Source organism: Aphelocoma coerulescens, assembly GCF_041296385.1.
Source record: "Aphelocoma coerulescens isolate FSJ_1873_10779 chromosome Z unlocalized genomic scaffold, UR_Acoe_1.0 ChrZ, whole genome shotgun sequence".
NCBI lineage: Eukaryota > Metazoa > Chordata > Aves > Passeriformes > Corvidae > Aphelocoma > Aphelocoma coerulescens.
In genome coordinates, this window is record NW_027184085.1 from 17,173,163 (window position 1) to 17,187,632 (window position 14,470).

Genomic DNA, 14,470 nt, shown 5'->3' on the forward strand with positions numbered 1-14,470 from the left:
GTGATATTAGTTGAGATAAGGGTCAGGTGCTTACGGGGGCTGGGCTGTTTGTTGCAACTGGGGTTTTTTTAAAATCTGCCTTGAAACCAAGATACAAGTAAAACATAAAAAAAAAAAACATCCAACACATCTTAAAACACTTGTAAAAGTATACAGTAAACACAGGAAGACCATAAAAACTTGATTAGTGTACCTGGGCTGATGGGTTAATTTTAACATTCAATTTAAAAATATTAAGCTCAAATTAATTAAGGCACTTAATATGCAAAGACCAAGCACAAATAGGGATTTCATGTATGACAATTATCATCTTGATATAAGGACATGGAGCATCCTATAGATGCATCAGGGGTGTGAAAAGTTTCCTTACTCTGACTACATGTGTTTGTTTTTTTTTTTTCTGGTAATGCATCACTCTCAGAACAGGGATGTTGGGAAAGATTCTCAAAGTAAAGGAGAAGCTGAACAATGACACCCTTTAACGGCAATGTTCTGACCCATGCCAAGGTATTTTCTGTGGGACAGCTGAATCACTATATAGAACTATTTGCCTGGGAGAACCAGTGAAACATCTGAGCCTCTTGCCAAAGTGATGATGTTATCTCAGCTTGTATCACTTCTCCTGAGCTTGAACTTAGGATCTCCAACATCTGACATTTTTTAACATGAAGAAGAGTCACTTTATTTTTTCCCCTGATAGTAGAGAGGACTAGTCCTTTGGCCTGAGTGATCAGCACAGTAGCAGACTGTTGTGTTGAAGCCACAACAGGTCATGAAATAATGGTGAAGTTCTTTGAAGAGGTAGGGAGGAGACAGCAGCAAGGAAAAAAATGGCTAATGGAATTGTTGGAAATAATTTAGTGACAGTTGGGGCACTTCACAGACTTACGACTTACCAAACATGGGTAGCTCAGTGGCAGCAAAAAATGGGCTTGGTAATTCATTACTACCTCTTGAAGGAGATGGGAGTGTATTGCTTTCTTTTGAGAGCAAGTAGGTGTTTGCAATTTGTGTGACAAATTAGTAAAGTTCACTGAGCCACAAGCAGCCATTATGGCAACCTTATGTGTACAACTGGATGCTTGATGGCATCTCTTTACAAGGGAATGGATGATGCATATGGCAACAGGACTGACCTCATTCTTTAGCATTGCTATGCCCTGTGAAAGGGCATAAAATCTGAGACTCTGGATGAGATCTTGCAAAATTCAGCCAGGGTCTGTAAAGCTTCATCAGGACTTCAGAACTTCAGGAGAATCTTGTGATCATTGGAAGAAGTTAGGAATGGGGATAGCTGACTCCTCCACACTCCTCAGCTTTGGGTTGCTGAAGAGGGCTTGACCTAGTTCTTTTGTTCTGATTCTCAAGAACAGGAATGGTAACACCATGAAGCTGCAGCAGGGTATATAGAAGGGAGATTGATTATAGCCCACTTTAAATTAATGGCACATCTACTGGAGCAGTGTGGAACCTAGCAATCTGCTTGTTTTTCTGTAGTGGAAATTGCAGAGCTAATGACATTTTAGACCTAGACTGGAAGCTTTGACTGATGGAACATGTTTCTAGGGGGTGTTTTTTATGAAAAGGTAGTGGGTACGATAATCAGAAAAGAAGTGATCTGGTCTTCACTGGAGGAACAAGACCAAAAGTGAGACCAGAAAAAAGAAAACAAATATGAAATTTCAGTGAAGATAAAAATACGGTAGAGGATTAAGTTGATCAAACCTGGAAAATGGTTAAGTCAGAATGAGCAATACAGTTCACTGCGGAGAAATGCTGGTTCAGAGCTAAGGTGAGGTGAAGGTGTTATGCTGCAGTCTCTTACACCACATGGGAGAGCTGCCCATTAATTTAGTATGCTTTTGGCAGCTGCTGAAGCTAAAATGCCTTTGGAGTAATTCTGCACACACAGACCAGAATGTGGATGTGTCCTTAAGGCAGAACTCGTGGACAGCGGGTAAGAAGACCCAACTAGGAGTAGCAGAAGATGATTAAAAAGAAGAAGATGACATCTCAGATTTACTGGAATTATGTTTCCTACTTGGCTACAAAGACTTTCATGAGCAGTATAGCCAATAAAAAATACGCCAGAAAATATAAGTCAGTACTCTTTTGCCAAAGTAATGAACTATTTGCACAAAATAAAGTCATGTGTGAAGAACAACTGAGCTGGGCCTAATTATTTAGGCTGACAAAAGGCTTGCTAGCAGTAGAAAAAGGCATTCTGAAACCAAGGCTGCGGTTCAGTCTCTCTATTACAGGAAGCCAGTCTGTCTTATATCGATGTAATTGTGGAATTCTTTCTGATGTCGACCTTTTAAAAAACACATGGGTGGCACTTTTGTCCTTTCCAGTGAGTGAGGGAACAGTTCCAGTCAGGCAAATTAGCACTGGCCATGCTTATCCAGGCTTTCCCTTGAGTTTTGGGCAGGCTGTAACAAGTTTGTAGTCGGTACAGAACTGTGCCATGGACGTGCCTTTTCAGGTTGTATGATGACTGGTGTACAAGGTGTGGAATCACAAATGGAGCTTATGTTCTTGGTCCTCAGCTGCAGAGTGTAGCAGGGGCAGCACAGGGGTGCCTGACTCTGTACAGCACACTGTAGTTACTCCATTTAGCCTTAGCCTCTCTAGACTAAGGCTAAAACTTGTCTGGGGGAGGGCTGGTCTTAAGTAGTGGAATGACTCTAAACACAAAGAGTGTGTATGAGTTAAGCTGTTGTTAGATATGTTGGCTTTCTGATATTACAGCTTGTGACTTCTCACAAGTAAAGGATGGCAGAGACATATTGAAGAAACAGTGTATATGGAGCTTACAGTGGGGAAATATGCTACAAGCAAACTACTGACAAATCCTTTTTGTATTTTTCCATGCTATACCTAGAGTTCTACATTGTACCACTGAAATCAATACAATGAGATACCACTTGACTGCCAGGAAGAGAGCTATCAGCAGTGATAGATAAGTAATTGTCTTAAAAGTGACACGTTTTAAAAAAGAGGTCTTGACATCATTGTGCTTGAACTGTTAAAAAACACAAAAGGCCGAAGCCTGTTGCTACAAGTAAAGACTGTGGAATTTACAGGGAAGTACATTCTCATCACTAAAACTGAAACTAAGTTAGTATTAGATAACCCCTCACTGCTGCCTTATAGTTAAATTGGCTAATGCTACTGAGAGCAATTAAAGATACACATGGTAAAATATATTCAGTCCTGAGTACTTTTCTGATACAATCATCAGAATGAATGCTTCTGTGAGAAAGAATAACAACTTTGTATGATGAAGGAATGAAGAATTGAAAAAGCAGTGACAAAGTTCAACATGCCAGGTATATTTGTGTGTGAACATCTAACTAAGAGATGCAGGAAGGAATGTAGGAATTTTTACATGAAATTGAATAGAGCATAAAGCAAACAAAATAACAGAAGAGAATGAAGAGAATGAAGGAGAATATTGGCTTTTGATAATAATTTCTAATTGCTGAGATGTACTCTCTCTCTCTCTCTATATATATGTATTTATATATACATAGTATAACTTCCATCAGCTACAAGACTAAATAATTTATATCTGAAGTGAAGAAGTACCTAGGAAAGTTAGGCGTTCACTAAAAAGTGACAGAAACAGCAATGATTTGTATTAGCCAATTCATGTGGCAACTTCATATATGGTACAAAGATACAGGTAAAGATGTTTGCCCTGTATGTTGTTTGCCCTGTATGTTTCACTGCCTCTGAAGATCTACTTTGTACTTTACATTTCTGGTCTCATTGATCTATCTTCTAATTTTCTTCTGCTACCCTACCATTTATTTACCATTCTTTACCATTTGTTAAGAGTTCTTCCTTTCTTTTATCTCCTTTTGCTTTTTTTGTCCTTTGCCATTGCCAAACTTACTTTCATGTATTTTCCTGTTTTTTTCTGCTCCTTTTAGCATTACCTATTGTATTTACAACTTGTCCAGCATCAGTCTGTCAAAATAACTCCTTTTAAGAGTTATCTTAGGAGAAAGTTAATTGGCTAAAAGTATTTTTGTGCTCAATTTATACTATCACTCAGCTATATAACAAATCAAATTCTGCCAAAAATCTGAAATGACAGTTCCTTTTCCTCTTGTCTCACCAACATGGCATAACAAGTGCTTTGCTGTCAGAATTTAGCAAGCAAAAATGATGGTGGTCGTGCATAATCAAGCTCAGTTTGTCAGTATTGAAACTCCTCCATAGTGCCAATAGCACTGAAAGCTTGCTTTAAGAGATAAGCCAGAGACATATAAAGTATAGCCTGAGAGTGTCTCCTTCACTGATTTGTGAAGCATTCTTTTTAGAGCCAAGGCCCCAATGTGAAAATTGTCATTGTTACTTGAAATTTTGATATGAGTATTTGTAATCAAGCTTTAGCTTCCAAGAACAAAGCTTGGTATGTTCAGTGATTTCTTTTTTGTTTTGTTCTCTCACTCATATTTCCCAGACTGGAGTAGGAGCACATTGTCTTGCTGATGTATAAAAGTATGGAAAAAATGTAGACCTTCTTCAGAATCAGGATCCTAAAAGATAAAAGAAAATGGTAGACAAACGTTACTTGTAAGAAATGTAATATACACACCAAACTCTTTGTGTAAATGTGGACTAGTCTTCCCTCATTCTTTATCATTGACTACTACTTTCTTTTTCACTTTCCTGTCTCTTTCCTTTTGCACTTCCTTTCTTCTGTAATTGGAGCCACTTGTCATTCATTCTGTAAAGGTTGACTTAAATATATTTTGTCTATAGTTAATTAAGCAATGGGAGAATCCTCTTGGAGAGATCCACATGCTAATGATGAAGTTAAAAGTCACATTGTCATCAGTATATCCTGACAGATACAAACTGTTCATATTTTAGTGCCTTTTCTGAATAGATCCTTTAACTACTTGCTAGTATTTGCTCCAAAGTTACAGTTCACTACATATTACTTGGATTTTATTATATGACTGTGACAATCAGTATCAACTAAAAGTATATTGCATTCACCAGTCAGAAGAGGAATTAAAATTTTTACTATCCTGATAATTTGTATGCAGAACTTAACAATGTAAATGAATGTGTTTCAGAAATGCTTATAAATTCACATACCACTCATTATTTCCTGATAAGCTTGATTCAAAGGAGTCATTAAAAAATTACTTTTAATGCCTTGGATGTGATGAAAATTTCTGAGATAATGTTGACATTCTCATGGTAGCTTCTTATTGTCAGCTTCATACTGTAAATTACATGCATGTCAGCATGTAACTTGTAGGTACAGAGAATATACATAGGTTCTTTTAAATTAAAGTTTTGAAAAATATTAGTGTGGAGTTGGGTCATCTCATCTTTGGATGTGTTGAGAGCACTGTTCCCCCATAAGCTGATAGTGGATAATACAGGCTTTGGGAGAAGGGTAGAACCACAGTGCCTGCAGAGCTTGCTTTCTAAATTATTTACTAAATTATTTTACAATTCTATGATAATCAATAACTTATCGCTAAAGATCGGGCTATTAGCCCACGTGCTGTCCAATGCATTTACTATTTACAAGATTACTGGAAGGTATTAGACATATCTTCTTAATTTTTTTTATGTTACATTTATGCATACCTTATTACAAGGTTAATTGTGCATCACTGATATTATACCTACTTTATACAGATTCAGATGACCATTAATGCCTGGAAATACAGCAATACATTCACAATAACCGACCATCTCCTTTGGAGTGATTCCATGTTTAGTGTAAAGATGTATTCCATATCTGGTTTTGAAATAACCTGCCCTATAGTGCCTTTGTGTTACCCCTCCTAGTTCTGGGAAACCTTTTCAAATGTTGTGTAAGATATGGTCTAAAGTTGCTTTGCAAATTGTTGGCAGCTCAGGGTTTTGTAGAACACTTGATATTCTCAGGGATGACCTGGTAGTTGCTGTCTGTCTGATCTCCTGCAGTGTTTCAAGTGTTGGGCTGTCCTTTTCGTTCCTTGTCTCCCTTAAATCTTCTTGTTCCACTATATTTTTTTTCCTTGACTTTTGCATCTGGACTTATTTAGTGTTGTCCAGGGCATGTCTCACCATCCAGAGGTAAATTTGATTAGGTAGATTGGTATCACAGCCTGTGATCAGGCTACTGATAGAGGTACTAGGAGCAGGTACAGACAGGGAAGAAAAGGAAGCCGTGAATAACGAGGTGCTATTCTCAGTGCCTGAGTTAGGAATTTATGGTGGCTGGACTCAGCTCTGGTGAGGCCACACCTTGAGTGCTGTGTCCATTTCTGGGCCCCTGACTCCCGGAAAGACATTGAAGGTGCTGGAGTGAGTCCAGAGAAGGGCAATGGAGCTGAGGAAGGGTCTGGAGCACAAGTTCTATGAGAAGCAGTGTTTGGCCTGGAGAAAAGGAGGCTCAGGAGTGACTTTATCACTCTCTACAACTTCCTGGAAGGAGGTCATGGCCAGGTGAGGGTCAGCCTCTTTTCCCAAGCAGCCAGTGACAGGATGAGAAGACATGGCCTCAAGCTGTTCAAGATTCTGATGTACAATCTGAACCAAGCCAAGGTTGGTTCAGATTGTTCATCAGTAGGAAGTTTTTCATGGAAAGGGTTGTTAAATATTGGAATGACTGCTCAGGGAGATGGTGGAGTCCCCATCCCTGGAGGTGTTCAAGAAATGACTAGAAGTGGCATGTAGTGCTTGTGACACTTAGTGGTTTTTGGTCAAAGATGGGACTTGATGATCTTAGAGGTATTTTTCAACAGAAGTGATTCTGTGATTATGAGAAACTAGTACCTCACATACAGATGAGCTATTGACGGTATGGTGGTGGGATCTTGTCTCCTGGGAAGCAGCAGTTCCTGGCTCCTGCTGAGTTCCTTCCAGCAAGTCCAGCCACTAAGTTAGAAAAGAAAAACACAATCTGACATATAATCCTTGACAAATTGCTGACCCTTGTATCTGGGGGATGAGAGGAAACTATTATCTATGTTCACACAATTCTTTTCTCTGTAAGCAGCAATTCTTTGTCCTCAGCCTTAAGAAAAAAGTCTGAGTTGGAGACAGTTCGGTCTCATTTCTCTGTGTAAGAAATCCCTTTTAGAGATGATTGAATTCAGCCATGTCTGGAGTGAATGTAACAATTGTTTAAAAATGTGAAGTCTTAAATTATATCCAGCTGATTCTGTAGGGGGATTTTGCGGGCAGGAAGAAGTTAATTATTTAAAGCTGGATCCAAATCAGGATTAGGTTTATTGGCTCACACACTGTAAACTTGATAGCTCTAAAATGGTAACTGACATACTTTTTTTAATATCATTTGTAAATATGTGCAGTGCTGTAAGGAGGTGTTTTTCCAGCCAGCTCAAGAAACAACTTTTTGCCTGTTCATTATTCAATTACACTTTTCTTGAGAAAAGGAATGTAAGTTAACATAATATTTACTGAAATAAATACCAATATTTACTGAAAAAAATATCTAAGTAGAAACTTCTCAGGTTTGAATTCCTTGGTTTTGCTTTTCCCCCCTCGAAATGGTCAGGGTCAACATGACCAGTATGTTTCCAGTGTTCTCATTTGTAGTAATGTGATGTTATCTTGGTGGTGTGATTATGCTGAAGAATCACAGCTAGATTTTCATCATATTAAGGGCCAGCAGATTTGGTTCCTGAACTGTCAAGTGAAACTTACTGATGAAAATCTAGACTAGCAAAGCTAATGAGTGTTTTATTACTGATCCTGTAGGGTAAGGATGTTCTCCAAGGAATTAAATCTTCAGCCATTTTTAGAAAGTTAAACACAATTATGATTTTATATTAATCCTGGTTTTTAAAAAATAAATAGGTGTTTGCTTTTGAGTTCAGTAACAGCTGGACTGGACTTCCTTGTTGAATTCTGCAAGATTCAGCTGACCTCTGCTAATACCTCTTGTTTATATGGAACCTAAGGTACAAGTACCATAAATGAGAAAAGATTTTCAAGAAAACACTCGAGAATGAATTTTCATAAGAGTCATCCTTATTAATCTCTAACTTCAAATTTGACTTAATGCACAAGTTAAAAGATTTTAGAGCTTATAGCCCATAGAGTGATGTTAATATTGCCTTCTAAAAAAACTTTAGGGAGGATGAAATTCAGACTTAAAAAAGAATGGAAATAAATCTGTCACTGTGCTCTTAAGACGAGCTGGTACTCAGAAATTAATGAGAAGAAAATACCAATTTTTAGTAAAACAGGCAAGACATTTTGAGTTACTTACAGAGAAATAGGATCATTATGAAAGTACCTTAAACTATTCAGAAACTTTATAAAATATTGGTACAAAAGTAAAGTTCTTTCAAGATACAGTGGTACTGTTTTTTTCCTTTTTGTATGTTGTTGAAGTTAACTGAGGAAGAAAAGTTTTCTAGGATACATAAAGCCTGTATCAGGTAAAAGAAACTTCAGCAGGAGCCTTCTTAAGCTGTATAAGACTTGATACTGTTAATGCAGTGTATCTGTGTTAAATGAGTTTGATCTATTTGTGCCTGTTTGTAGAACTCTTTTTTTGTTGTAGATAAGTCCAAAATGCAGACAAAAAGATGTCACCTCTGGCAGACAGAATTGATTTTCTGCAAGGGAGTTTAATCTGTTTTGTGAACAAAAAATGTAATGCCCAAATAATGTTTTGTGACATTGCCTATGTACAAATGGAGACTGAAAAACAACTTTTTTGGGAAAGTTTAATATAAAAAAGAAGAAGTAAAGGAAATTCTGTACTCAGTGAAGTTAAATTTTTTTCCATTGTCTTCTAGAAGGTCAGTTTTCATCCGCAGTTTTCCAAAAATGGACTATCCAGGTGAGTAAATGCAACCTAACCAAACTGTAAAGAAATGTCACAGTAATAGAGGTAATCTACACTTTCAGCCTTTAATGGCACATTTTTTACAGTATGTATCTTTTCAATTACAGTTGATTTTTGAAATACATCTTTATTTTTGAATCATGCAAGACAATACTAGTGTCAATTTCTTTATTAAATGAAACTACAGTGTAATAGTGAAGAACAGGATGCTAACTGCTTGACTGACCAACACACAGCTTGAAAGGAAAGGAAGCACGGTGGATACACTTCCTATTTGAGTCAAACCCTAGTGCTAAAAAAAGAATCACTGATAATATCAACGAAGTAAGTTATGTGAAAAGGGCCACAAAGTGTCAAGGTAAAAAGGAGGAAAACACAAGTAACAAGATTATTGAAGAGATACAGAGGACATTGTGCCTCTGTCAATGATATTTGGGGTACTGTGTAAATTTTAGCTACTGCAAGAAAAAGGGAATTTATCTTCTATTGTTTACTTTACACAAGTAATGCTTCAAATAAATTGCTTTAAGCAATAGATTTCTTTAAAGCCCCACCAAGTTTCAACCTTTAATCTTCTGTATTTCTTACACCAGGACCTCTGGGGTTTCTATTGGTTACTTTGGTACAATGGGCATACAACTCCCAACAAAACTAATTATCAGGAATGTGTTATATTACCTAGCTCACTTCTTTGGGTTCTTACTGACTTTTCTAAACTATATTAGATGACTATATTAGGTATAGTAAGTGTTGTGTTGTCTAATGTGGGTATGGGAAATGTTCTTAGCCCATCTAATAACACCAGGAGGAGTTTGGATAATTTTATCATCTTAGTCTTATGTTGATTGTGGTATACTAGTAGTAGAGTGAAACCCTGCACCATTCCCCTCAGGTACAGGTAAGCTTGTTAAAGCTTTTCCTAGCAGCCTGTTTTTCCTAGACAACAGTCAACATCTAAGCAAGGCCTTGCATTTAAATGGAGGGTTTGAATTTGTGATCCAGACTATATAAATTTACTGACTCCAGACTTTTCAGAATCTGTAAAATTTTCATTTTTTTGGGACATCTGTTATTTTGCTAAGCCTGATCATCAAGCAAAGCCCTTTGTGTTCTCCACTAACCATGATTAGCCATCTGGCAGCTATCTGTAGATTTAGTTTCCCAAACTGTGCTAAGCCTAGGCAGATGACCAGGGGCCTCCACTGGCGTCTGCCTTTCTGTTATTTTTAAAAATTACTTCCAGTATTTCTGCCCAGTACTTAGCACCCTTGTTTACTTTAGAGTATTTCCAGCAGATGGGGAAGAATGTTCCATTTTCCTCACATTCAGCACATTTCCAAAGAATGCCGATTTCTTTTTTTTTTTTTTTGGAGCTATAGTGGAACAAGATACCACTGGAATAATATGTTTCAAAAGGATTTTATTTCATGGTTGCACTTCGTGATGATCCTAGAGATCTCTTAGAGGCCACTGTTCATCTTGCCTTGTGTTGCTTTGACTGTGGCATGAAAGCCGAAGCATAGTCTGTAGAATGAATCTGCTCCGAAGAAGTACTCCAGGCCTTCTCCCCTGCTTTGTACAGCTCTGTATTCATGCTAACCGAGTCTGACAGTTAAAACTGAGAAAACAAACAGCTGCTCCAGATTACAGGAAGAGCAAAATAGTCCTCAATTCCAAGATAAGAATGTTAAAAAAATGAAAAACCCCACTGCAATATTATCTGTAGTTTTTCTCCTGGTTTGAGAGTGCTATATTTGCATGCTATGGAGACTTGTAGAAGCTTTGAGTTATAAAGACAAACAGTGATTTTGGTAGTGCTTTATGCCAGTGACATGGCTTCCCCAGCCTCTGTTCAATATACCGGGTTTATATTCTAAATATAGTGATCAATACCCCTACAAGACTGGAAAGCACACACATTCTTCATGCACTTAGCAGTGTTGGGAAACCAGTAAAGCTAAGATGAAGTTATGCTGATGTGGTTTACTTTTAAGGGTGATGAGGATGGTGCTTTACTCCACTTGTGTAATGTGTTGTCAGAAAAAAGAAAAGCTGGTTCTTTCCACTTGTATATTTTGTGGCTCGCTCTCAAGTTTTACCTGGGTAATATTCTCAGCAGACAGACTACTACATTTCCACTGAAACAATTCAGTTCCAAGCCCTGGAAACACAGATAAGAAATGAAATAGAAACATTGATTTAAACTTTGTGGTTAAATAATTATTGGTAGCAAGAAGTCTGCCTTCTCATTTTATTCATCAGCTGATTCATCTAGATCAGGCCTTAAATCAGTTTTGAATAGACTGAAGTCAATGTAGTTTAGAAAGCTGTAATAGAGATTTCTGAAACTTTTCAATCTTACATTAAGAAAGGCTGTGGGTAGTGTAGCTGTGTGATAGGAGTCTCTGTAGCATAAAAAATTATTATGCAGGACACAGAATACACTCAAATAACATTGGTGGGAAAAGTCCAGGGAAGGATCGTGGGACTAGGTTAGAGTTTCTAATCTTTCCAGGCTACAACATAGGCAGAAGCTGTATTCTGGAAGAGTGGGTGTAGAAAGTCGTGCAGTGCTCAACAAGCTCATGATTTGTCAGGTGAATTCCCTCTTCACAACATGCTCATAGCCTGTAGCTCCTGGCATTTTGCCTGCTTTTCTAGTTTGAGATGGGAGGAGTGAATTTCCATGTATAAAAGTATTTTTGTCTACAATTCACCTCAAATAGTTGTTGAGCAGCTGCCACACTTTCTAGCTGGTCTTAAGTCTCAAACCCTGTGACAGAGAAACTTTTTTTTCTAAAGCACTAGGGAACACAAATATATTTTTTAGTGATTTTTTAAAAATATAAACATTTGAACAACATTGGAAGTATTGTTCAGACATAAATTGGACTTTCTTTTAAAGAAGCCAAGAAATATTTGGGAAGAAAGATATTTGTGTTTCTATTTTCACTTTCTGTATTAAATCATTTGAAGCCTGTGTGTGCTGATTACAGCATTTCCTCTTTACTTCTTGTAATGTTCTTCTCTAAGAGAAACACTCATATAAGCATTGCAGCAAATGGGTCTAGCACATATTTCATTTTTCTCTTCACCTCAGGAGTGTAAATGAGCCTAAAAAAAAGACTGTAAAATTCTAAAAAATGCTTTAAATTACTAACAAAACACAAAGAATTTATACTAAATATATCTTGAGGCTCTTGTGGCATGAGACATAAAGGGTTCTGAAAGTCCTGTTGCACTTATCTACTCGTATGTTACGCAGTGCAATAGCGTCCCAGAGCTCTATAAACATTGTTTTAGAATTGACTGGAACATTTGAAGCTGAGTCACAACTGTTTGATTCTGACTGGCCCCTTCTGAATTCTGAGTGTTCTTCTGCAATCATTTTACACTAGCATATGCAAGAATTCCAACAGCTGTACTTTTCAACTGGCCTTGCAATCTCCCATTTTAGACAATATGTTTACATTTCTGTCTTCTAAAAATAGTAGCAGGAATGAGGTGAAGGGTGAGAAATGCTTTGCAGGAAGACTAAAGAGCACTCTGTAAGAGATTCTTCAAAAGCATGAAGCTATGTAGCTGTTAAAAGAACATGTATTTCTTAGTTTATGTACACTGCTGACATATTTGAATGAGCACAGGCTGTTACCATTAATTTAAAAATAGTTAATAGTTAGAGAAAGTCTAAGGAATTATGCATGTATGATAGTTATGCTTTATCCACTGCTAAAATGCAGCCCCCTCCTAGGGTGAAACATACTGACGGTTCAAAAGGGGTTATCAGCCTTACAAGAGTTCTATGTGTCTGATAACCAGAGTGACTGATATTAATGGGTGACTTGACAATACCACCATTTTCAGTAATTAACTGCAAATGGGCATCATGTTTTCAATTTCAGAAAGCTGCTACTGATGTGCATAGCTGAAACGAGAAACCAACTAAGATATCTTTGCTGTATCACCTTGACCAAAATAGCCTAGTTTTTCCTCTCTGTGTAGCCTGCTTATTTCAGTTATAAATTTGGGGATTACAGGGTCTACTTATAATGTATTTGCAAAGTAAGAAGCGCAATGAGGTTTAAATCTTCACTGGAATGTCTAGGTGCTACTTTGATATGAGGAAATAAATTACAAACATTTAAATAGGTAGTCACATCTTATGTATAAAAGATGCACTTTAGTGCAATTTGAGTCTAATGGAACAAGAATGAATAACAAAAGATTTGCCTGCAGCTTGGGAGAGGACAGATGCAGTCTGAGACAATGCTGGCTTCTGCCACAAGCTGTATTTCCAGTTATGCTGACTGCAAAGTGAAAGAATATTTTGCATAATGGCATTCGCCTTTTTTTTTCTGTATAAGCCGACCGCATGAACCACACCCTAAATGGTTGCTGTTTTATAAATCACAGTACAGATTACTGTCATGTCCCCTGCTTCTCTGTGACATTCAGCTCTTTCATAAACTGAAATTTATTGCTTCCTTTCTTAAACTCCTGCTAGAGACTATTGAAAATATTCACCTGTGAGATCTTAATTTAAACTGGGTAGAAGAAAAGAAAATCAAAATTGTTAGCATAGTCCTGGCATTTTATGGCATAGCAGTATGATGCTAAACAGCTTGGGTGTATATAGAAAACATTCCTGAGGTGGTGTGTGAGCCAGCTACGTTGGTGCTGGCCAGTATGAACAGGTGATGTGAAAATCTGTGCATGATCACAGCAGAAGGTGGCCAGGAATCCACCACAAGAGACACCACACCATTAGGATGACAATGGGAAGAGAAACAATAAGCTCCTCTGGCTCTGCCTGGAAATAAGGTTCCCATTTTTGAATACAAAACCAGAAACTTGATTCTAATGCTTGTTTCTTTGTATGTAGGAAGCATAACCCTGCAGATATTCTTGAAAAATAATCAGACCAAGTCAGAGACCATGCTGCTTGCCTCTCATGTATCTTATTTAGATTTATTTGCTAGTCACATAGGATCCATGCAATAGTTGCTCTCACAACTTCTGGGAATACCTCCCTGCAAATTCTTAATTTAACTCAAATCACATTGTGAGGTTCACCTTGGAAACAGGGCATCATGTGGTTGTTCCTCAGTTCCTTCCTTCCCCCTTGCAAGAGCTTTCCAGCATGCTGCTGTATGGACATATGGGACTTATAGCTCAACACACTGAGTTCCATTTTATTGCTCTGCTGCTCTGTTCTGTTGAACTAGGCCCTACAATTTCCTCTTTGCAGAGGTTGGGAAGTGTAAATTTCAGGAAGCGGGTTCTGATTTAAAAATAATGTATCTTACTAATCCATTAAAAACACCACTAAAATAAGTGAATGTGATATACCATTTTTATAAAGAAAGTGACTTTTTTTCAGAGTACACAGCAGAAATTAACTGGTGATCTGAGACAGCCATTTCTATTTTCCTAGAACTTCAACATTCTGACACTCCTTTACCATTAAAAACAAAACAAAACCACACCCAACTATCACACATCACCAAGCATTCATATTCAGTGTTTTCTTAGTCACTGTACAGACAAACCTACACACTCTTGGAGACCTGCCCAAGAAGACTGGGTAATCAGTTTAAAAATGACAAACTGAAAGTTTTAGTCCAA